Source organism: Marmota monax, unplaced genomic scaffold, assembly GCF_021218885.2.
Source record: "Marmota monax isolate L192 unplaced genomic scaffold, Marmota_monax_Labrador192_F-V1.1 WCK01_AAM20220418_F8-fsc00006, whole genome shotgun sequence".
Taxonomy (NCBI): Eukaryota; Metazoa; Chordata; class Mammalia; order Rodentia; family Sciuridae; genus Marmota; species Marmota monax.
Window position 1 is genome coordinate 32,398,443 of NW_026693712.1, and position 24,610 is coordinate 32,423,052.

Genomic DNA, 24,610 nt, shown 5'->3' on the forward strand with positions numbered 1-24,610 from the left:
TTGGATTCCTTTCCACATCAGAGAATACATTTGACTTTGAATTTGCGGGGCTGGCTTATTTTACTTAGCATGATAGTCTCTAGTTCCATACATTTTCTGGCAAATACCACAATGTCATTTTTCAATAAAGGGCTGCCCATTGTCATCTGGTTGGCAGGTTGATCAAACAACAAATATTTAATTTTTATACAACTTTTTTTTTTTTTTTTTTGCTTTTATTTTTTTTTAATTTATTTTTTTTTAATTTTTTATTGTTGGCTGTTCAAAACATTACATAGTTCTTGATATATCATATTTCACAATTTGATTCAAGTGGGTTATGAGCTCCCATTTTTACCCCATATACAGATTGCAGAATCACATCAGTTACACATCCATTGATTTACATATTGCCATACTAGTGTCTGTTGTATTCTGCTGCCTTTCCTATCCTCTGCTATCCCCCCTCCCCTCCCCTCCCCTCCCCTCCCCTCCGCTCTTCTCTCTCTGCTCCCTCTACTGACATTCGTTTGTCCCCCTTATATTATTTTTCCCCTTCCCCTCACTTCCTCTTGTATGTACTTTTGTATAACTCTGAGGGTCTCCTTCCATTTCCATGCATTTTCCCTTCTCTCTCCCTTTCCCTCCCACCTCTCATCCCTGTTTAATGTTAATCTTCTTCTCATGCTCTTCGACCCTACTCTGTTCTTAGTTACTCTCCTTATATCAAAGAAGACATTTGGCATTTGTTTTTTAGGGATTGGCTTGCTTCACTTAGCATAATCTGCTCTAATGCCATCCATTTCCCTGTAAATTCTATGATTTTGTCATTTTTTAATGCAGAGTAATACTCCATTGTGTATAAATGCCACATTTTTTTTATCCATTCATCCATTGAAGGGCATCTAGGTTGGTTCCACAGTCTAGCTATTGTGAACTGTGCTGCTATGAACATCGATGTAGCAGTGTCCCTGTAGCATGCTCTTTTTAGGTCTTTAGGGAATAGACCGAGAAGGGGAATAGCTGGGTCAAATGGTGGCTCCATTCCCAGCTTTCCAAGAAATCTCCATACTGCTTTCCAAATTGGCTGCACCAATTTGCAGTCCCACCAGCAATGTACAAGTGTACCCTTTTCCCCACATCCTCGCCAGCACTTGTTGTTGTTTGACTTCATAATGGCTGCCAATCTAACTGGAGTGAGGTGGTATCTTAGGGTGGTTTTGATTTGCATTTCTCTGACTGCTAGAGATGGTGAGCATTTTTTCATGTACTTGTTGATTGATTGTATGTCCTCCTCTGAGAAGTGTCTGTTCAGGTCCTTGGCCCATTTGTTGATTGGGTTGTTTGTTCTCTTATTGTCTAATTTTTGGAGTTCTTTGTATACTCTGGATATTAGGGCTCTATCTGAAGTGTGAGGAGTAAAGATTTGTTCCCAGGATGTAGGCTCTCTATTTACCTCTCTTACTGTATCTTTTGCTGAGAAAAAACTTTTTAGTTTGAGTAAGTCCCATTTGTTGATTCTAGTTATTAACTTTTGTGCTATGGGTGTCCTATTGAGGAATTTGGAGCCCGACCCCACAGTATGTAGATCGGAGCCAACTTTTTCTTCTATCAGACGGCGTGTCTCTGATTTGATATCAAGCTCCTTGATCCATTTTGAATTCACTTTTGTGCATGGTGAGAGAAAGAGATTCAGTTTCATTTTGTTGCATATGGATTTCCAGTTTTCCCAGCACCATTTGTTGAAGATGCTATCCTTCCTCCATTGCATGCTTTTAGCCCCTTTATCAAATATAAGGTAGTTGTAGTTTTGTGGATTGGTTTCTGTGTCCTCTATTCTGTACCATTGGTCCACCCGCCTGTTTTGGTACCAGTACCATGCTGTTTTTGTTACTATTGCTCTGTAGTATAGTTTGAAGTCTGGTATCGCTATACCGCCTGATTCACACTTCCTGCTTAGCATTGTTTTTGCTATTCTGGGTCTTTTGTTTTTCCATATGAATTTCATGATTGCTTTCTCTATTTCTACAAGAAATGCCTTTGGGATTTTGATTGGCATTGCATTAAACCTATAGAGAACTTTTGGTAATATCTCCATTTTGATGATGTTAGTTCTGCCTATCCATGAACAGGGTATATTTTTCCATCTTCTAAGATCTTCTTCTATTTCTCTCTTTAGGGTTCTGTAGTTTTCATTGTATAAGTCTTTCACCTCTTTTGTTAGGTTGATTCCCAAGTATTTTATTTTTTTTGAAGGTATTGTGAATGGAGTGGTTGTCCTCATTTCCATTTCAGAGGATTTGTCGCTGATATACAGGAATGCCTTTGATTTATGCGTGTTGATTTTATATCCTGCCACTTTGCTGAATTCATTTATTAGCTCTAATAGTTTCTTTGTAGACCGTTTTGGGTCTACTAGGTATAGAATCATGTCATCTGCAAATAGTGATAATTTAAGTTCTTCTTTTCCTATTTTGATGCCTTTAATTTCTTTCGTCTGTCTAATTGCTTTGGCCAGTGTTTCGAGAACTATGTTGAACAGAAGTGGTGAGAGAGGGCATCCCTGTCTTGTTCCAGATTTTAGAGGGAATGCCTTCAATTTTTCTCCATTCAGAATGATGCTAGCCTGAGGCTTAGCATAGATTGCTTTTACAATATTGAGGTATGTTCCTGTTATCCCTAGTTTTTCTAGGGTTTTGAACATAAAGGGATGCTGTACTTTGTCGAATGCTTTTTCCGCATCTATCGAGATGATCATATGATTCTTATTTTTAAGTCTATTGATGTGGTGAATAACATTTATTGATTTCCGTATATTGAACCAGCCTTGCATCCCAGGGATGAATCCTACTTGATCATGGTGCACAATTTTTTTGATAAGTTTTTGTATCCGAGTGGCCAGAATTTTATTGAGGATTTTTGCATCTAGGTTCATTAGAGATATTGGTCTGTAGTTTTCTTTCTTTGAAGTGTCTTTGTCTGGTTTAGGTATCAGGGTGATGTTGGCCTCGTAGAATGAATTTGGAAGTTCTCCCTCTTTTTCTATTTCCCGAAGTAGCTTGAAAAGTATTGGTATTAGTTCCTCTTTAAAGGTTTTGTAAAACTCTGCTGTATACCCATCCGGTCCTGGGCTTTTCTTAGTTGGTAGTCTTTTGATGGTTTCTTCTATTTCCTCAATTGATATTGGTCTGTTCTTTCATCGATACTATAATTAACCTTTTAGGTTTGTTATTCCAAGTACAAACTTGAGATGGAGGCTTGTGTGCAGTAAATTTGTTTTGAAATGTATTAGTTAGCTTTTTATCAATATACTGAAATAATTGAGATAAGGTACATATAAAGAAAAGTGGTTGGTTTAGTACATATTTCTGAGAATTCAATGTTCAAATCTCAAAGCACATAGCTTGTTAAGGTTCACCCCTTGGTTGCATAACTTCATAGTGAGTAGAAATAATGGGAGCATCAAATGTAGGAGCAAGATTACATCTCTGCACAGAAAGCAGAGAGAGCTTCCAAGGGCCAGGCTTGCTCTTTTTATAACAACTATCTTCCAAGAACTCAAGAGGTCTCCCAAGAACTATCTCACATGTCTAAAGACCTGAGGCTCTCCCATGACCCTGATCTTTAAAGTTTCACCACCTTGTTACCCTGAGGACCAAGCCACCAATGACATGACCATTTGAAGAGACAAAATGAAAATACCCAACCATGTGTGAAGAAGAAAGAAAACTAGGAGTGAGCAAAAATAGAAATTGAATTTTATTCAGTTTCAATAAAATCACGTTAATTTCATGAGATATGAAGTTGAGATCATCCTTCAAGGTCATCTCATCTAAGCAAGAAGATTATATACTTTTGTACTCCTTTGATACCCTCCATTTGATTTGGGCTGCCTCAGGGAAAAATGCATGCCATTAGTCAAAGCGGTAACTTTTTTGGCTAGAGCAAACTCCAAATGTTAACAGTCAGTAGATAACACACCTGGTAGAGAGAAAAAAGGGTCTCAGTCACAAACCAAAGGTATCTGGAGGGTTCACACTAGTGCCTACTAACTTTTCTCCCTATTCAGAATCTAAATGCAATTATAACAGCCATCTTTGTCTTTTTAAAATATTTATTTATTTATTTATTTTGTCACTAATGTGTTTTAAACACCTAAAATAACAAATATAACATAACGGGCCCTAAATTTTTGTTAAATGTGTAAGTTCTTCAGAATCTATAATAGTAGAAATGTTTAATAGAGGTGTCCTTTGTCAGAAGAAGGCCATTATCTAGGTCAACTTTTACTGATGGAATAAATTCTAAAGCACCCCAGCTTGAGGTCAGAGTCAGTGCTTGATGGAGTTCTCCTCTCTTGCCATTGGTCTCCAAGATTTTATGACCCTGATATAGGCCTTTTTATATAGAATACAATTACAACATTTTATTTTTAGTTGTTTGTTTCATTTATTATTAACAATATTGAAAGTTCTTACTCTTTTGTAAACAAAATAAAGTATTTGAACTGAATTGATTGTATTTTTAAATTTGTGATATGAAGGTGTTTTAGAATGTATAATCTGCTGCTTTCAACTATCTCTAATCATGTTTGTTAATCAATTAGCAATTATGTTTTGCTCTTTTTTGTTAACTGAAATTCAAAATTATCATTTTTCTTTTCATATTCCAAGTTTACTGAAGCCAGTTTTTAAAAAATGTAAGTTGTGACATCCACATTACCTCTTTCAATCTTTCCCATGATTTATATATTCGTTTTAATCCAATACCAGTGTAATAATTTGGGTGTGAGATGTTCCCCAGAAGTTTATTTGTGAGATAAAGCAAGAACAATGAGAGGTGAAATAATTAACTTATGATAGCTGTAAACCAATCAGTGAATTGATCCATTTATAGATCAATAACTTGGAGTAGCTGATTGAAAAGTGTAGTCAGGAGTGTATGACTGGAGGATGTAGGGGCTGCCTTTGAAAATTATATTTTGTTCCTGGCTTCCCCATCTCCTCTTACTCATTTCTGACTTTCATGTGATGAGCAGCTTTTCCCTTCCACACCCTTCTGCCATGATTTCCTACCTTAACTCAGGCATAAAGCAATGGAGTCAGCCATCTATGAACTTAACCTCTGAAACCATGAGTTCAAAATAGACTTTTTCTTCACTAAGTAATTTTGCTCAGGTATTTTGGTCACAGTAACTAATACTACTAGAAAATCAGTAGATTCAAATATTTTCATGTAAAATTTGAATTTCTGATTTCTTATGGAGACAGCTTTGATTAAGAAGAAGTCAGGTTTTAAATACAACGAATTTAAACATTGCAAATAAGTTTTAAGGACATTATTGGAAACAAACACAGAAACATTACCTTCATGCATTGCATCTCTATTTCCATTAAAAATTCCCTCCACACCACACTGTTTTCCCCCACTTCTACTACTCTCACAGCCACAACACTAATGACTCTTCCTTCAAGGATGATGTTGAATTTTCTTCTCTGGACTGGATCTCCATAGAACAATATGTTTATTTTGTAACTGGCAAGTAAAAATTAAACATTCTTATGGGGTACATCATAGTTTTTCAATATATGCATGTATTTTGAAATGGCTAAATCAAGCTATGTAATATGCTCCTTACCTTGCATAGTGATAATTTTCTCTGGTGATAGTACTTAAATTGTACTCATAGCAATTTTCACATATAGAATGAATTGCTAGTAATTATAGTCATTATAGATATAATTCTTCAATTTATTCTTTCTTTCTAACTAAACTTGTGTGTCCCTTCATGAATACTTCTTTGATCCTTCTACCCCTGAAGCCTCTGGTAATCACCATTCTGCCCTCTGTTTGCAAGGGTTTGAACATTTTAGATTCTACACCTAAGAGAGGTTATATGATATTTGTCACTTGGAACCTCACATATTTACTTAATATCTTACAGTTTCATCTGTGTTGTAAACAAAAGAATTCCCTTCCTTTTTAGAGAAATATTCCACTTTATGAGTATAGTACATTTTTCTTTAGCATTCACCACTGAAAGATATTTAAACACTTCCTTATTGAGTGAAATATGGACAAACTACCTATGTAAAATTGATTTCAATATCTATAATATGGTGATGATAGTAGCACCTTCTTTACAAGATTTATGTAGAGTTTAAATAGGTTTACACATGTCAAGACTTTAGCCTTAATTTAAGAAACAGCAATATTATTGAGTAATAATATTTATTTTTATTTATTATTTTTAAAATAATATTTATTTTCTTATGCTGATTTTATATTTTCTCAAATATATTTCAGGTTGTTTTTCTCATAAATATTTTACACATTTATTCAATTTAAAATTTTTTGCTGCCTCATGTGAATCTCTTTCCCCAGAAATATTAATATCCCAAGAAAGCATTATAAATTCTTTCAAATAGCTATAATCAACGATTGTTGAATATTATTTTCACAAAATTGCTCCAAGTGTATTTTGAAATAATATGTTAAATACAGGTTCTTCTGGTACTTCTCTTATCTTTCAATTAAGTAGTTTCTTTGTTTTATTCAAAATAGTATTTATGGTAAATTTTAATATAAACCATTAAACATAATTCATGTGCTTTACTATGGCTATTTCCTCCAGGATACATTTTGAACATTTACCCCTAAAACTTTCGCCCTTTGTTCCAAAATTTTTCCATTCTCACTGTTCAACATTTGTGTGAATTTATAGCCTAATTGCTCATATGCTTCATCAAATCCAAGTACACACTCTACTCTGCTCTCTTGTAATTTAAAGTTATTTTCACAGGCAAGCAGGTGGACTGCTTCATGTAGCAAACTCACCTTGCTGTAATGAAAGCCACTCTCCAGCTAGTGGGCCAGACCCAGAACTCCAGCAATCTAAACCACCAAGACTCTCAAGGTCATGCCAGGAGTTGATCACAGTGGGAGAAACTGCATGGAGACTACACTTCCGTGCTCACTCAGGACCAATGCCAAGACACCCTACCCAATCTACTTCTTAGGACTTATTTCTAATGAAAGACCTCCACTACAGAAACCAATTCAAAATATTGAGTGAGGTGAACCTGTTGATCCACCAGATGTGCACAAAACAATGTGGGGAAAAAAGAGGTAAGTAAAATAAAGGCAAGACTACACTTTCAAAGGAACACAGTGTTTTTCCAACAGATCCCAAGGAGAAGATATCTATGAAATACTGTGAAATGAATTACAAATAATGATCTTAAAGAAACAGTGAAACTCCAGAGAATACTAATAATTCAACAAAATTAGAGATACTATTAATTTTATGAATGAAAATCCCACAAAGAGATAGATACCATAATAAAAGGACCAAATTGAACTTACTCAGTTGATAAAAATAGAACAGAATGAAGTAAAATAAAGATGACCTATAATACTCATAGTGTTTTAGTGAGTTTTTTAGTTGTTGTGATCAAAAGACTTGACAAAGACAATTAAAGGAAGAAAAGTTTATTTTGGAGATCATGGTTTAAGAGGTCTCACTTCATAGACAGCCAACTCCATTGCTTTGGGCTTGAGGTGATGCAGAACATTAATGGCAGATGAGTGTGGCAGAGGAAAGCAGCTCTGGACATGGCACCAACAAGGGGTGGGGGGGGGGAGAGAGAGAGAGAGAGAGAGAGAGAGAGAGAGAGAGAGAGAGAGAGAGAGATAGCACTCTGCTTAACAAGGACAAAATATAAACCCAAAAGGCAAGAATCTAGAAAACCACCTCTTCTAGTCATCCTACCTGCTTACATTTACCATTAAGTTAATCCTTATCAGGCAATTAATGCACTGATTAGATTTAACCTCTTATAACCCAGTCATTTCAACTCTAACCTTTCTTGCATTGTTGCACACATGAGCTTTTGGGGGATATCTTGTATCTACAGGAACATCATTAGGCACACAAATATTTACATTATGGGAATTATACAAGGAGACGAGATAGAAAAAGGTATGGAAACTCTACTTATGAAGTAGCAGTTGAAAAGTTTCCAAACTTTGGGAAATCTACAGACATCCAGATCCAAGAAACTTTAAAATCCCCATTAAAAGATAACCAAAAAAGGCTCACTCTGAGACTTATCATGATTTATCATAACTTTAATTAGTCAAAGACAGGGAATTCTAAACATAGCAAGAGAAAAATGTTAATCCACACACAAGGCAATCTCCATTAGAGTAACGGCAGATTTCTTATTAGATACCGTACAAGCATATTGAAAGTGCCCAAGAGAAGAACCACAACCAGCCCACCAAGAATACTATACCTAGAAAAGCTTTTCTTTAGAAATAAAGGAGACAAGCAACAACTGATAGAATTCACTATCACTGTTCTGGCCTTAGAAGAAATGATTAAGGGAGTCCTGCATCTACAAGTGAAGAGATGATGATAACTATAGTGACAACAGGCACAGGCACCTGTATAAAATCAGTGATTAGGGTAGATAAGGAAAGAGAAAGAGAAAAGGAACAAACCTTATAACTAAAAAAAGATCTACTAAACCACAAAGTTAAATAATAAGGAAGGAAGAAAGAATGGACACAAACAGACCCAAAATAACACTGTCTCTGTTAGAGTCTGTAAACAAGTCAAGATGGCGCCTGGCATATTGCCAAGGGCGCCTGGCATATTGCCAGAGGGAGTGGTTTGTGAAGTAACGCCAGCGAGCCATTAAGTGTGGAGATTCCTTATTGGTTGACTGCTGTATCTAGTTTATGTTAATTAAGATAAGCTATGTGGAATGTATATATACCCCTCCTGTCCTACAATAAATGGCTCCCACTCCTGCTGTATCAAGGTACACAAGTTGCTTGTCACCCCCTCCCCCCCCACCGCCGGTTATTTTGCTGCAGCTGGACTGCGGCATGTCTCCACATTTCACCTTCTTTTAATTTTTTTTAGTTGTAGATGGAAACAAAACCTTTATTTAATTAATTTATTTTTATGTGGTGCTGAAGATCTAACCAAGTGCCTCACACACACTAGGTGAGTGCTCTACCTAAACCACAATCACATCTTCTGCATTTCAGTTTAACATACTTTTGTGAAATTTGAAATTCTTTAAACTAAATTTGGAAGAATTCTGTGATCCAGAGTTTTCGGACTAATCACTTGTTACTCTCCTCTATGTTTCTTAATTCCACACATTTTTTTTTTTTTATTTTTGAAAATGGCTTATATTTTCCACCTACATTGATAAAGCCTTTCAAATATGCTGAAGAAAACTGAATTTGAATTGACTTAAGATAAAAGGAAATATTTTATCCTAAAATGTGTGGGCTCTCTCTCGTCCAGCAAGGAGGTCCATGCAACAGGGTAGAGGAGAGTGTGGCTGCGGAGTCACTAATTAAGACCTCCTGAGACCAAGCAGGAAGCAGGTCTGATTTTATTGCACAGTTACCATGTATATATACTCAGGCAGTATCTAAGCAGATTACAGGCAGCCACCAGTGCAATTTCTGGCCAACTGTCCCTGCAGTGACCAATCGAGGGGTGGGTCATGGAGCAAGCGCAGGGACTGCAACACATGTCCTCACACCCAGGGCTGTGCCTATAGTGTAAGTGATTTGCCACTCACATGCTTAGCATGGGGGAGTGATTTGCCACTCAGACACCCTTAATGTTCCATTGTATGCAGTACTCCATGAACTTGTTCCCACACTAAGACATCACATTTATTTGTTATAGTATCTAATTTACCTTAATACAAAGGCTCGTATCTATTTTTAATTTTTTAGTTGTTGATGGGCCTTTATTTATTTTTATGTGGTGCTGAGGATCAAAACCAGTGCCTCACACCTGCCAGGTAATTACTTTACAACTGCGCCACAACCCCAGCTCTCATATCTAATTTAAAAAAATAAATAAATATTTTAATATATGTACTTTATTTCAAAACTTCATAATAGCTGCTTAGTTTTCTTTGTTAAGTTACACTTGTAATAAAATACTATGAGAAAATAATTTTGTTAAGTTTCTTACACTCTGCTTTCTGGTTGATAAAACAGTTTATTTTTCTCCCAAAATAGCCCAAATGTAACACTGAGGAATCAAAGAATGGACTATGATGTTTGCTGCAGTATATGATATCCTAACACTAAACAAACTCACAACATAGACTTTCACAAAAGTCACAACATTGATAAATCTTAGTAATGCACTACTAAAAAAGTAGAAAAATACTCCAAGAAGCATAATATGCTTATTACAAAGTTAAAAGTATAGTTGAGAATGAGGCACAATAGTGACCTGTGAGCAGAGGGAAGGAAGGGGCATTGGGCAACAGATGGCAAGATGTTAGATGCAGCTAATTTTCAGATTCTAGCCTTGACTTTGAACAATGAATTTTCATTATTAAATATATTATTGAAGTAACCAAATAAAATGATGTCAATAATGTACAAAGAATATGCATGTGACAACAGCTAAGGATTGTCATTAATCCAGAAGGAAACAATCATGTTTTATGATATTTACTTGCATTGCAATAATTGCTATCAAGTTTGATATACTTTAAAATATTGTGTAGCCTCTGTCCTTCTCATTGTCAAGTGCTTCTTCTCTGCATTCTTTTATACTAGCATTTATTCTTTTTAATAATAAGAAATTAAGTTTTTCTCATGAAGAGATATTTTCAAACAAAATTTTAATTATAATCATTTTCCTTTGGGTTCTCTCTCTCTCTCTCTCTCTCTCTCTCTCTCTCTCTCTCTCTCTCTCTCTCTCTCTCTCTCCTGCTTTGGCAAACTTTGTGATGACATGTATGCTGTGTTTCAATTATAAAATCACTGACACAGGGAGGCTATTGATTTTCTACTAAGGATGTGTGTTTATCATATACCTTTAGAAGTGAGGCAGTTTCAAAGGACTTCAAACCAATAAAGTAGGGGTTTTTTGGTTATATCAAAAATATTTAGATCCTTATTCCAACTTGCGTTGGACTCTGTATGTTATGTTTTAGACACTTGCCTCATTTAAGAATTATCCTTCTATCTTTAAGAGTTTTATAAAATGTTAAAAAATTTTATATGTCTACCTAACTAGCCATAAGATATCAATATCAGTGGCATTTAAACTCATTTAGCTATGATAGCAAATGTGAAAAAAAAAAGAAGGTCGCATTTGGATGGCTTTAAACTACATCACTGGGCTTTTAATTTGTAACATAAGCAGTAATGTATGTTCCCATTGATAAAAATCTACATAGAAAATAAGATAAAGCATTGGCTGAAATTAGAATATTTATTTAAAAAATTGCATGCCCTATTTGTTCATTTAGTTTAAATGTTAATGAAATTCTTCCTTTCAAATTATGTCCACAAGGCAAACACTAGATAAGACCATGTTTTCAATGATAAAAAAAAATGATTGAATTGTTGGTTTTACACTTAATAATCTGGAACAGAGATATAGGTCAATGGGTAGAAAATAATATTTAAGATATTACTGTTGCTTGGATAAAATGATAGTTCATTCGAAGAAATAATCAACCTTGGTCACGTTTGAAAAAAAGTGATTTCTTTCACTCCAAATGCCAACTGAACTGTAAATGTTGACATTTTGAATAAAGGAGAGATGAACACATGTAATAATAATAATAATAATAATAATAATAATAATAATAATATCTCCTTATTAAATTGTACCTTTCCATTGCTTAAACCAAAATCACAGAATCCTGTCTTTTATATTTCATAGTTTTTCAGTTTAGCTTTATTTAAATTGTCTGAACAGTTTCAGTAGAACTAAAGGCAAGATTCTTGCTATGAAAACTTAGTAAAATGTAAATATAGAAACCTTTCCAACCACCAGCTACCAGCTGCTTTCATGCAAAACCATTCACTGCAAATTTCTGACAGTAATAAGCAATGACAGTGTTCTCGTATAGATGAATGTATGCTTCCCTGAGAGAGAGATGCTTAAAAGTTATATCAGATATTTTGCAATTTTTCTTCCATTCTCTTGAAACATATAAATGAAGATAAAGGAACTTGACTAAAATTTGAACCACCAAACAGGCAAATGGTATAGATCACAACAGAAAACTGTAAAAGTAGAAAATGTAGTTTATTGCATGTTTAACTCCTGGGATTTTATACTGGTTATATTCTTATCCATATATAAGATTGTTTTTGGTTTATTATTATCAAAGTAAACTTTCACTCATGTTATAATTTATTATTCTATTTTGAGAATATATTGATATTTTTAAAGCTATGTGTATTTTCTTAAAAGTTATGCATAAAACAATTATTGAACTTTGAATACAAAATAAATGGAATAGGACATGTTCTCAGGGTAATACATTATAATGATTAATAGTCAAAATAAAGATATAGAATGACAGAATAAAAGTGTGATAGATACATACATAAAATTTGTACTAAAATAAATGCATTGGTTTATATTAACAATTATTTTGTGTTTCCTAAGTAGCTAGCATATTTGCTGATTATTTTAGGCAGATAGTGAAAACACTATGGAAAGCAATATGGAGATTTCTCAGGAAACATGGAATGGAACACCATTAGACCCAACTATCCCACTCCTCAGTCCGTACCCAAAGGACTTAAAGTCAGCAGACTGTAGTGACATAGCCTCATCAATGTTCATAGCAGCTCAATTCACAATAGCTAGACTGTGGAACTCATCTAGATGCCCTTAAATAGATGAATGGATAAGGAAACTGTGGTATACATATACAATGGAATATTATTCAGCAATAAAAGAGAGTAAAATTAAGGCATTTGCAGGTAAATGGATGCAGTTGGAGAATATCATGCTAAGCAAAGTAAGCCAATCCCCAAAAGCCAAAGGCCTAATGTTCTCTCTGATAAGTGGATAATGATCCATAATGAGCATGAGAAGGAGAGAATGAAGGAACTTTGATTGGGCAAAGGGGAGAAAGGGGAGGGGAGGAAGTACAGGGGCAGGAAAGATGGTGGAATGAAATGAACATCATTATCCTAGGTACCCCTGACTGCACATATAGTGCAACTCTACATCATGTACAACCAGAGAAATAAAAAGTGTGCTCCATTTCTGTACAATGAATTGAAATGCATTCTGCTGTAATATATAACTAATTAAAACAATTTTTTTAAAAAAACTTCCAAAGTTTCCTGTGATCAACTCAGCCACATGAAAAAATTTTAACAGATTTTATTACAATATCATTGTTATTAGGAATTTTTACATGACTTAGTTAAATAGAAGTTCATTTAATTTTAATTGAATGTGGTCTACACATTATTCAGGGTCCAATCAAAAAGACAGAATTATTTATTTATGTATTTACTCATTTATTTGGTTCTAGAGGTTCAATCCAGGAATCGTGCATGCTAAGCATGTACTTTACCACTAGCCACATCACTGATCATAAATCTTAGGGATTAAAATGGAGAAATTTTAGTTTAGAACATTTATTGTCCAGTTAACAGAATTATCAAAAAGCCAAAAGTGTACTGTAAATCACCACATAAAATTATAATAGGATTCAGCAGCAAATTGTCCAGTAACAAAAGAAGACAGCATGGTAATGAAGCTCAGGTCTGGAATCACCTTGTGGAAGGTGGAAATGCTGTAGGCCTGTCTGACAGGAGAGAGAGTTATCTTGTGAATTGTGTCCATAGCAGAGAGAAAGGGAAAGATCACAAAGTTATCTTGATAACGAAGATAAGCCTTTACTTCTACTCCCCAGTTTCCTGCCAGTGTTTTTTACTGCCAGTAAACCTTGAAGCCAGTAGACTTGAGAGCCAAGGAAACAAAGTCTGAGCCTTATGGTAGAGACTCAAATTAATGCATTATCAATTTATCTTTAAATGAGGCTTAATTAAGGCTAATATTTCATAAAACAATTATTTATATTTTTTTATTTATTTTATATAATATTTATTTATTTATATATAATATTTCTACTAACCATGCACAATTTTATGCCTTTGTATAGAAGAGTTCATCAGATAATTCTAATAAGTACTTCTGTTCACATAGTTATCTCTCAATCAAAAAATATATTTTCTTTTTTACTCTTTTTAATTTTATGTTTTTTTAAGTTATATATAACATTAGGATTTGTTTTGACAAAATTTTAAAAGCATGGAACATAATTTACTCTAATTTTTTCCCTAATACTTCCTCTATCCCTCCCCTCCTTTCTCCCTGTTTTTTTTCCCTTTACTCTACTGACCTTTCTGCAGTTAATAGAGTTTTCTTTTTAGTTAATGTATTATGGATACACATGATGATATACATGTGATATATTCATATATGTACATAGGAAAATTAAACATGTATTTTCTACTAGAGCTGAGTAATAAAAAGTACTGGTTAGCAACTAATGATGGCTTCACCTCAAAACACAAGGTCTATGGATTTTTTTTTCATTTGAAAACCATTTATTTACAACATATTCTCAAAACATTATTAGATCTAGGTTCCTAAGACCTGAAAGACATGGAAATTTGAATAATAACCTGGAATTATTTCAAAGGTTTCCTTACTCAGGATTCTCCTTATAACTAGCAACATTATGGGTTCTCTGGTAAATGTATCAGAACAAGAACGGAAATGTGGAACTTCATAGCTCTGAATTTCAAAGTAGTTTGACAAAAATGAATCCAGCAACATGTCCTTCACATTCAGGGGGCCAACCTGACAATACCCAGAATACAGGTCCCCAGGGAAAATCAATGACAGTAAAAGCACCTGAGTTTATGTTTGCCTTACTCTAGTTCTTGCTAATTCTTGCTCAACAAGTGTAATCAGAATTATATCATCAGTACAATGAATCAACATGCTGTTCTCTACAATGATCAGAGAACCAAGGACTCTGTGATTAAACTGTAGTAAAAGTTAGAAGTGAAACAGGGGAAGTATACTTCTGTCTTACTGAATAAAAATAGTTTTATCATCCATTGCATGCCCCAACCCTCTCAGATTAAAATTTATATACTAAGTGCCAAGAACCAAGGAGTTTACTCTTGCAAAGATGTAACACTAGTGCTAGAGGATAACCATGCTGCAGACCTGGAAAGTTAAGAGTTCATCCTGACTTAGAAGCATGCAGGCTTCTGAGAGTATAACTTCTAAATCAAAACAAAAGCAAATGCAGATTGAGAACTATCTCACATGTCTGATGTTATTGAGAGACGTTTTAAGCTTCTGTCCAGGAGATGTAGGTATAAATTAGTAACAGTATGTATGTGGTCATATTAACATATGCATTAAGCATTATTGAACCAACAAAATGTAACACTTGCATAGCATCTATAACTATACATACCATTTGATTAAATTTATAGAAATCCATATATTTTCCTAATTTATCCTGTTTTTTACTCAGCCCAAACAGACTAAATTTTAAGTCTTTGAGGGCTGAGAAAAATGATATATATAAATCTCTGAGAATTACAGGCAATTTTCTATATCTGTAGTAGCATATTCCTCCATGGTCCTTAACTTGATTTTCCTCAAGTCTTTGAGGGCAGTGTAAATCTCTGAGAATTACCCAGGTAATTTTCTATATCTGTTGTGTCATATTCCTCCGTGGTTCTTAACTTAATTTTTTTTTTTACCATGAAAGTCCTCATGTTAAAGTTGAGGGATTTATTGTGGGGATTTTGACAGGGTTTAAAAACATATGTATACATAACCTATGCTCATTAAAGGGGAAATTAACTAACTGTATCATGATTGCAAATGTTCTCAAATAAAACCTCCTTCTGTCTTACAATCCATAAACCCCACTCTAACTGGCAAACTGCAACAATTGCTTGATTTCTACAGGTCTAGCAGTAATTCAGAATCTGTTTCTCTAAAGTCCCCTAGATATCTGATATCTGGATACCTAGATATTTCTTTCCCCAACACATAATTACCTTGGTGAGTAATTACAGAATACAGCAATGACAGTGCTCTTAGGATCTTTCTTAAAGAAATCCAGACTCACCATTGGTGAAGGTCAGCAGTTATATAAACTAAATTGGTTATTTCTAGAAGATGAATATAGAGTGATGACTTTCTTCTTCCTGTTACAGATAATTCCTATCTATGGATCCTGTGAAAGTTATGATTTGAAGTTGTGTAAGCAGCAGATAGAGTGTAATGCCTTCTACTTATCTGTAATAATGTCATAATGCTCAATGTTTTCACTTCTTTATTATAGAAACTTTGCTCTAGTCTCTCCAATTTGCTTCAGTCAAATGAAGGTGTTAGAGGTGGAAATACCTCTGGCATTTTCCCCTACACTTACATTGACTCACAGAGAAGTGAATGTGTAGTGTTTTTCTTTTCAGTGATGTTCCAGAGAAATTATGTGTGTCCATATTCCTAGCTAGAGTTTAGGCAAATGAACCTAAGCTATATCATAAATTATACAAGAATGTAAAGAGGGAAATAAAGAGCATCAATATTTGCTCAATCATGAAGAAGTTTGATATTTATAACTTAGCTATCTATGTCTTAGTGGATACATCAGGCAGAGACCTAAAGTAAAAAGTGATTTGGGAAGATCATAAATCCCTAAAATCATCCAGACCTCACCCTTGATAATGTAGGAGCTAAAATGAACTACTTCATAGCACCTCTGAAATTCTCAACAGCATCTAGTTAAACTAATTGGAGGGTTAAGAGTAGTGAGGGTAACTAAAGGAAATCAGATGATATGCAGAATTTTTAAAGTTAGAATAAAGTGCCCCAAACAATATTATCTTTGAAATACTCCTATAATTATCAAGAATACAGAAAATAATATGAGGTCTCACAGAATTATTGAACTTGACATAGGTTATAATAAGGGAATGCTATCTGAACAAGCTATAAAATCAATATCTTCTGTGAAACTTTTATTTCCTATAGAAAAAATAACAAGGAGCTGAGCTTAACCAAATGAAGGGTTATGCCTTCTGTAAGAACACACTACATCAGTGGCTTCCCAAAATGATGCTTAGCACTATTGCACAAATAAACAGACAAAATATGCCTTAAAAATACAGTAAAGCCAAAGGGGGGATAAAGGATGCCATTAGTAGCCCTGATGGGAGAAAATAAAACTGCGAGTTCACTCTGTTTTATACAATAGGATGGAAATCTATAAGGGAACCTAAAAGATGTGCTATTTTATATAACAATAGTGTTCAATAATTTTTGTCAATTTCCACTTTGATCGTGGAGAAGCAACAGTGCCTCGCAATAAAAGGCATATAAATTTTAACAATACTCATTGTCCTTGTCCTTCAAAATATACATATTTATCAAGATGACACTTTATGAATTGTCAAAAGTGAAAAACAAAATTATGTTCTTGGCAGTGTATTCTAATTACCCAACTCCATTTTCATATTCTATGCTTTAATCCACTATGTCAAATAGACTACTGTCTTTGTTATTTTGAAGTGAAGTATGCTACTAATTTTTTTAATTACAATAAAAAATGGCAACATAAATGAGGCTGGTTTGTCCCTCTGCTTCCCTGCCTTCAGTTTACAAAATGTATAGCTCAGTTTCACTATTGTGGCTAATCTTACAGTTAAGTTTGGCATTATTATCCAAAGTACATGTATGAAGACATGAATTGGTGTATTCACACTCTGTATACAACCGGAATTATGAAAAACTGTGCTCTATATGTGTAATATGAATAGTAATGCATTTCACTGTCATATATAAATAAAAAATAATAATTTAAAAAACATATTTGTTTCTTTGAAAAATTAAAAATTAAAAATAAAAAAACTGTCAAAGCAATAAATTGACCATACCAGGATATAGTCTTTCTGATTGGCAGTGGCTACCGGGTTAAATTTCAAGCTCATGTTATATTAGAAATTTTCTAGGATTGTTGACCTGAAAGGTCAAGGACGAAGATGGCCTTATGTGGGGAGCCACTCTTTCTTTACAATGTTTATAGGTATTTGAGTCAGCTTTTTCACTGCTATGATCAATTTAAATCCGATCAGAACAATTGTAGAAGAGGAAAATTTTATTTAAGGGCTGAGGGTTTCTGAGGTCTTAGTATGTACAAGCCGGCTGTATTCCTAGGGGTTCCAGGTAAGGCAGACCATCATGGTGGAAGAGTGTGGCAGAGGGAAGCAGCTTAGGTGGTGATCAGAAAGCAGAGATAGACTCCCTGCTCCAGACACAAAATATATACACCATAGCCATACAGCTAATGAGCCACTTTCTCCAGTCACACCTAATCGGCCTCCAGTTACCACTCAGTTAATCCCACCAGGGATTAATTCACTGATTATGTTAAGGCTATGGCCCAATCATTTCTCCTCCCAACCTTCTTGAATTGTCACTCAGGTGAGCTTTTAGGGGACACTTCATATCCAAATCATAACAATGGCATAAATACATTAATTATTTGAGTAAAAATATGTTGATATTTTATTAAACAACAAATAATTATTATTTAAGAATAAGAACAATACATAAATATATTAAGTATGATTTAGAAATTACATATTCAATATATACATAAGGATGTTTGGAATGAATTTTAATAAATATTTTCAATATACTAAAGTCATCTCTCAGATTTGTGGAGAACTGACTCACTAAATCCTTTCTAGGTTTATGCAATCTTATTTGATTTTGCTACATTAACATAATATTTGATCAAATAAACCACTCAAAATTTCTTTTTTATAACTTTTATTTATATAACTCAACTTTTAAATAAAAGCATTTAAAATGAACATGCCACTTTGTTAAATATAATTATTTTAACCAGTAACTACTACAATTACATAATACTGTATCAAATGTAACTTCATCTTTGAAGAAATATATGTACTCTTGAGTATGTATTCATCAACACTGTCTAAGCCATCATGAAATTCTTCTAAAAATATGCATTTGAATTTTAGTCATAAGGACATAATCTCCTTTTATGGAGTTTTGATATCCATTTTGAACAAGAGTAAACTTGATTTTATCTTCTTTATGTATTGTGTTTCAGGATCAAATTTCATTGGAAAAACAATGATTCTAATTTAATAAATTCTACTATAAAACTATTGGTAAGGAATTCCAATTTTGCCAATATGGTGAGTAAGATTCATATATGTCCGTTGGTTTGTCCATCTGTCTTCACAAAACTGAATGAAATACATACACAGTTATTTTAAACACAAGCATAAGAGATAGACCCACAGAAACATTATCAACTTATATTTTATAAAAGAAGAAAGGAAATTTAATGATGAAGGGAGTCTTAGCAAGAATTGGCACTGGAACAACTGGACATGTAGAAGCCAATAAAGGAATCTAGGCATCTCTCAAAAAAAAAAAAAAAAAAAAAAAAACTCTAAGAGGATCAGAAACCTAAATGTAACATGCAAATATAAAAATCTTTTATAAGATATCATCAGAAAAATTCTAGGTGGCCTAGACTTTGATGATGCAGAAGTAATAGCTAATTTGGTTTAATTAAAATTAAATTTTCCTTTTCTCGAAAGGTATTATTATTAAGTAGATGAAAAGATAAGCTGTACAGTAGGACAAATATGTGCAAAATATTTTTTGATAACTCATACTCAAAATTTGCAAGGAACTTTAAAACTTCAGAATATGAAAGAAAACCCAACTCAAAAGGGGAGATCAAGTAGAATTTATCTTTTTGTGCCTTGATTATTTCACTTAATATAATGCACTCCAGATTGATCCATGCTGTCACCAATGGCAGGGTTTCTCACTGTCATAAGCTGAACTGTATTCCAAGAACAAAGGTAAACAAGTATAGTCAAGAAGGTGGAGAAAAGAACATTCTCACACACCTTCTCTGAGAATGTAGCTAATATGGGAAACAGTATGAGGATTCCTCAACAAATTATAAATAGAACTACCATTTGGGTCAGCAATACTGGGAACATATTCAACGGAAATAAAATTTGTATGCTGAAAAGACATCTGTGTGTTTTAAAAAAATATATTTTAAAGATGGACATACAATCTCTTTATTAATTTATTTTTATATGGTGCTGAGGCTCAAACCCAGTGCCTCACATGTGTGAGGCAAGTGCTCTTCCACTGAGCTACAGGCCCAACCCCAACATCTGCCTGTTTATTGCAGAATTATTCATAAGCTATGGAATCAACCTAATTGTCTATTAATGGATGAATGGGTGTCTATTTGCCACATTCTTCTTCATTGTATATTTAATGAAATTATTATATTACCAAAACCAATAATGATAGGGAACTTCCTCGAATAGCTTAAAAATGAAAGTAAAAATTGTAATGACATATTACTTCATGCCCATTAGCATGGTTCTTATATAAAAGATAGGCAATAACAAAGGTTGATGAGTACATGAAGAAACTTCATGTACTGTAGTGTGAATATAAAAAGATGCAGCCACTTGGCAGAACAGTCTTTCAGTTACTGAGAAGGTTGAACATGGAGTAATCCTATTGTTACCTACAAGTAGGTTACTTCTCTCAAGATACACTTTATACATGAGTGTTCCTAACTTTTTACATGAATATTCATCACAGTATAAATAAAAATAATAAAAAGGTGAAAAGGTGGGAATATTCCAGATAACCATCAACTGTCCCTCAATAGATGAACAAAATGTGGTGTATCCACACAATGAATTATAATTCATTTCAAAGGAATGAGATATGTATTTATTCTAGAAAGTGCATAAGCCTCATAAACAGTACACTAACGTGAAATAAGTCAGTTATAAAGGACCACATGAAGTATAATTTAATTTTTAATCAAATGTATGGAGACACAAAGTTGGTTGCCATTTTCTCTGACAAGAATACAAGATAATCAAAGTCTCAAATGAAAATTATATCTTTCAACCTCAAAGTTTTATTCTGATTATGTGAATTATTTAGATCAATGGTGAACTATGATGGAATTTAGAAATGCAGTATACAAACAACCATTTGATGACATTGGGAAAAGAATCTGATGTTGGTAAACTAATTTTGCATATTCTTCCCATGTTAGCTCTTTAGTGAACCATGTTGCCTTATAATTCAAATAAAATACATGATCATGTTTGATCAAATAACTTCTCTAACACAATTCCTACAGCTTCCCCTTCTCAGCCACTTAAGTTCCTATATTTTTTGGTAAGAAATGTAACATGTCCAGATTTCTATACTTAACTGTTAAGTTGAAAAGGAGATTTGTTCTGGCTTCACCTTTTCCTTTAGCTGCCGACATTCCATGGAGAAAATGAGCCCCTGCTGTATTCCTGCTAGAGATAGTAACTTTGAAAATGCTTTTTGATGCTACTTTTACTAACAGTTATTAATATTTTCAAATAAATACCTAAATATATTTGGAATATTTTTAAAAAGTAAAATAAGTTTTTTTTTGTTTTGTTTTTTTAGTGAGCATGAAATTATTTGGCATGATAGGTTAAAACTAGATCATTTACATGTTGAATATTCTCTTTGTGAGTGATATGGGTAATGTTTATCTCAATGAATATTTCTCTTGAAGCACTTGAAAGTTAAAGATACTCTACTGTCATGTAATTATTCAGTGCCATAACAGTTTAAGGGTATACATTCACAATATCATCAATGTAATATTTTTGGCAATGGAGATTACAAATGTCCCCAATAGCAAATTAATCAATTTTAGTCATTGAAAATCACTGATATTAAATAGTAATATTAAATAGTTGATTTGAATACTTTAGAATACACTGGTGACAATCAACATAAAGCCAATTGTGCAACACAAACTATAAAATCAGCAGTACAGGGGCAGTACACAGAACTCAACTTTAATGGTATAATCTATCCATGCCTTCAAGTCTATCACTTTAATTTTTTAAGGGTCTGTCTCAGCTAGATGGTATCCTTTTTTTTTCTTATGTGCTCTTTAATCTTTATCACTTCTCGAATATATAAGCTTACTACCATCTGATGATTTAAACACTTAGCCTTTTGGAAGATGAAAGCCATTGAAGTGATTTGTTGGTTTCCTGATTGATTTTGTAATGCCAAAGTACTTCATCGTTTCTGTTCCCAAGTCAGAATATCTACACTTCCCATTAAGTACTAGAATCAAAAGGATTAATGTGATAGTAGAAAGAGACATATTCCAAAGCAGAAATAAATCAAAGTAGAACTCTCCCAAAACAAAGGGCATGGATTTACGTTGAATAATCAAAGCAAATTATATAAAAAATCTCTTTGTAAATAAAAAGGAGAAAAAATGTTTCAAAGAACTACAATTGTTAATCCCATAAAACTCTGCAAATACGTTTTGAAGCACATTACTAAGTCTGTTCATAAAAATATAGTACAAGTTCATCGTAAATAAGAACATAATAAAAAAGCAGTAAATCATTGTTTAGTCCATTAACAATAGAAAAGTTATGAATGTGTTCATTCTTCAAAATTCAGTATATACACAGAACCTATCCTATTTGGTTCCATGTATTACTTTCCATTTCTTCCAACTAAATAGGAATCACTAAAATCCAAACATTTTGTGCAAATAACTGCTTAGAAAGAGCATTTGTATGAGTAGTAACATGATTATTTTCATGTTATTTGCACTCATACAATAAATTCACATGTGATTATTTTAAAATAAGATTGCCTACTGTTAATTGTATTATAACTAGAATTAAGGTATAGCAATTACCTCCATTAAATGAAACTTATTAGCTTGTTCTGATTGTTCTTTGGAGGTCATGATTCCTAATCTCTCAGAATGATCACTTGTAATTATACTTTTGCATTCATATATTTTTTAGACATGGCAGATAAGTTTAGCATGAATTGAAAAAAACCTGTAAAAATCCTGAAATGTAAAGAGCCATAATATTACATATCTTGAGGCAGTTATCAGTTTTGAGTAGCAACTAAAAAACTACAGGATTCACAATGATAAATGTTATTTGTTATATAACAGACTTAAAAACTTACTATAGCTATACTCTTACATGCTTTGAATTAGTGTGATATTATAGGACTTCATTGAATATACTTTTTAGTAAGCAAATTTCATAAAAAATGGGTTAATCAAAGTCACATAGGCAAACTTACAATAGAATTACTCAAAGGTAATGTATGAAAATGTCTTAAATGTGTAGTAATTATAGTTCTCTAGAGAAATAAAACCAACCTAAGTGTGTGTGTATGTGTGTGAGTCTACCTATTTATCTATCTATCTGGGCCCTTATAGCCAGTTGGGCCCTCCAACCTATAATAAATTTCTAGTACTTTAAGCCAACTATTTGTAGTACTCAATTACAACAGCCCTAGTAAAGCAATATAAGTGTGGCATGTACTTAAGCAATACAGTCAAACAAAAACCAACAATTCTCCATACAAATGTATGTATGTGTGTGTGTGTGTGTGTATATATATATATATATATATATATATATATATATATATATATGCATTTTAGAATTAGGAATGTTCAATTATGTCTGTGCAGATATTCCAAAATCTAGAAACCCAAAATAGGAAGCATTTTGTACAATGAATACTCAACCTGTAATGATATGATTTTGATTTCAAATATCCACATTATAGTCTTTTTTATTTTGAGACTGCTAGCATTATGTTGCCCAGACTAGCCTTGAATTTACAATCCCTGCTCCTGCTTTAGTACCTGAGAATATAGGTATATACCACTGAATCTGGCTCTTAAATTTAAATATATATAATATAGATATATTGTTGTAAATGGAGACAATACCTTTATTTATTTATTTTTATGCAGTGCTGGGAATGGAACCCAGTGCCTCACACATCTTATGCAATCACTGTAATTTATAAAGTTATTTTTTAAAGTTTTTAATACTTTTTATATTACTATTAAAGTTTAGACTATATTTTCAATGAGAACCATGCTATAATGTAAACTATTAGAAAACTAAGGTTTTGAAGTCTGATTTAATTCATTAACTCTAATTTGATATTTCAACAAACAATAAATATTCATAACTTTATACCTGGGCATTCGAGATTTGACATAATCTTGTAAGAGATAGAAGGCATGAAAACATCAAGAACAAAAAAATGGATATTAATAAAATAGAGAAGAGCTTTTTTTATGTAAGATATAGTTTACAGATGAGAGTTAACAAGCATGCCACTTAAAAATGATTTAGATAAATGTCACATAAATTATGTAAAAGTCAATGACTTTCTTTTTAGTGATACGTGGTTACATTCATTTGAACGTTTAAAAAAGTCAAATTCTATGTCTTTATAAAATATCTGTAACAAACCCTGAACTAGTTAAACTGAAAGACTCCTTCTCTCTCAGAGCCAGAGGGGATATGTGTTTACTTTCCACCTCCTGGTTTACACTAAATCCCTTGTCACTGGGAGACTTCATTCACCAAGATGAAATCAGTTTTGATCTGCAAGGCTAAGAAACTAATTGAACTATGTCTTTGCATTTCCATTTCAATTAGTGTTTATGAATCCTTATTGAATTTAAACTTAAATGATCCAAGACTGATCATAACAAAACATTTGATTACTCGCCTGATTCATTCAGCTTCAATTAAGTATTGCTTTTCTTTGACAAAAAAAAAAAAATGGTTGAGTTGAGCCTCAAATCCAGGCTCCTAACCTCAGAATGATAACTACAGT